Raw genomic sequence first — 2,152 nt, 5'->3', positions numbered from 1 at the left:
AAATATCTCAAACAACAGATTGTCCAGAGAGATCCCCTCCTCCATTGGTGAATGAGATAGTTTGGAACATCTTCATATGGAAGGTAATTTCTTTGAAGGAACCATTCCTCAATCTTTGGCTCTTCTGAAGGGCTTGCAAGTTTTAGATCTCTCACTCAACAATTTATCAGGTCAAATCCCAAAAGATCTTGAGGGTGAGGTACCAAAAAGGGGAATCTTCGAAAATGCAAGTGCAATTTTATTGAATGGAAATGGCAAGTTTTGTGGGGGGATTGCAAAGTTACAATTTCCTGCATGCACAAACCATGGATCTACAAAATGAGGAAATCCCCATGCTTTAGAGTAGCATTGGAAATAATTCGTGTAGTTCTTGGTCTTCTTTTGATATCTTCCTTTCTTACTCCTTATTGGATAAGAAGATCAAAAAGTAAACCTCCACCGATACCATTAATTGGTGATCAACTCTTAAAGATTTCTTACAAAGAGCTCTTCCAAGCTACTGGAGGATTTTCTTCAACAAATTTCATAGGTTCCGGTAGTTTTGGCTCTGTATATAAAGGGATCATCAACGGAGATGAAACAATTGTAGGAGTCAAGGTACTCAACCTTCAAAATCCAAAAGCTTACAGGAGCTTTATGGCTGAATGTGAAGCATTAAGAAACATTCGACATCGAAATCTTGTCAAGATTTTAACTTCTTGTTCAAGTCTTGATTCGAAAGGCAAAGATTTCAAAGCCCTTGTTTATGAGTTCATGCCAAATGGGAGTCTAGATGATTGGTTGCATTTGCCTATAGAGGAACATAATCATTCAAGGAATTTAAGCTTTCTTCAAAGATTAAACATCGTAATTGATGCAGAAGATTAAACATCGCAATTGATGTGGCTTTTGCATTGCATTACCTTCATTACCACTGCTATATACCAATTGTTCATTGTGACTTGAAGCTTAGCAATGTTCTTCTTGATAGTGATATGATTGCACATGTAAGCGATTTTGGTTTGGCAAGGCTACTTTTAGAACCTGACGACAATTCATCCCAGATTCAAACCAGTACCATTGGGATAAAAGGATCTATCGGCTATGCTGCTCTAGGTAACAAATAAACTATACAATATATTATTATCTATTTTGTTGATCTAGATGCCCTACTAAGTTGTTGTTGTTGTTGTTGTTGTCTAGTCTGAATCTGATTCCGTTGTAGGGTATAAGACAAGACCCAAGTGATGATTTAGAAAAAAGGATCTAGACGTAAAGATCCTGTTAATCAGGGTTAATATTTCAATCCAATTATGTTTGGATATTCATATCTTGTTCTAGATAGTTGATGCGTATATCAACAATTTTTTGTATCTCAATTAGAGTTGACCATGGTTTTATTCGGATTCGTTTCAATTAGGAGTTGATTATTCAATGATCGCATTGAATCCTAGCATCTAATTGGACCGAATTTTGGTTGGTTTCCGACTAACGTAATCAGAAGAATCTTCCCAAATTGAAGAAATGACCATGTAGTTAGCTACTTTTGAAGGGAGTTTCGGCAAATTGGACATAGAAATTGGAATTGGTCCATGAAACTGGTTCCATTGAACTGAAAACAACAACAAATTAGGAAAACTGAAACCTAAATTTGGTGGAAGACTCCCTTGAAGTTGATTATCTCCAACATCAAAACAGTGAGTGAGGAAAGATTATCGAACAAGCCAGTCATTGATCACGAAGTTTTTATGCAATAGAATCCTTCGATTTTTTAATCCATTGATGCTTCGAATATGAGAACGGCCTGTGATTAAAGAAAAAGGGTATTTCTCTGATGGAAGAGAGGCGCTCTGAAGGTGATGATATGGATAATGGTGATCGTGAGGCTTTGGATCGAGGACCCCCTCCTCAGGGGCCGGAGGTGAATGCACCTACTCGTTCTTATGCAAGGGCGGTAGGTCTCGCCTCATGGCCTGCAATTGATTCGCTCCCAGAGCCGATTCAAGCAGGGAATATTACAAGGATCGTCATACCACATAATGATTATGAAGCAAAGAGACAGAATTTCAGGTTTGCTCTAATAGGCCGTGTAAATTTTCGTCTTCTATCTTTGGATGATTTACGTCAAGAGGCAAGAGATAACTGGAAATTGAGTCAAGGGGTTGTGATGCAC

General features: G+C 37.9%; 1 pseudogene; it reads left to right on the top strand.

The window, feature by feature from the left end:
* The first annotated feature begins 318 nt into the window (after nt 1–318).
* Nucleotides 319–1,106, top strand: LOC122089715 (annotated as a pseudogene).
* The last annotated feature ends 1,046 nt before the right edge of the window (nt 1,107–2,152 follow it).

The sequence above is a fragment of the Macadamia integrifolia genome, chromosome 9, assembly GCF_013358625.1.
Source record: "Macadamia integrifolia cultivar HAES 741 chromosome 9, SCU_Mint_v3, whole genome shotgun sequence".
NCBI lineage: Eukaryota > Viridiplantae > Streptophyta > Magnoliopsida > Proteales > Proteaceae > Macadamia > Macadamia integrifolia.
The sequence above is the reverse complement of the archived record's forward strand: the minus strand, read 5'-3'. Positions and strand labels throughout refer to the sequence as shown.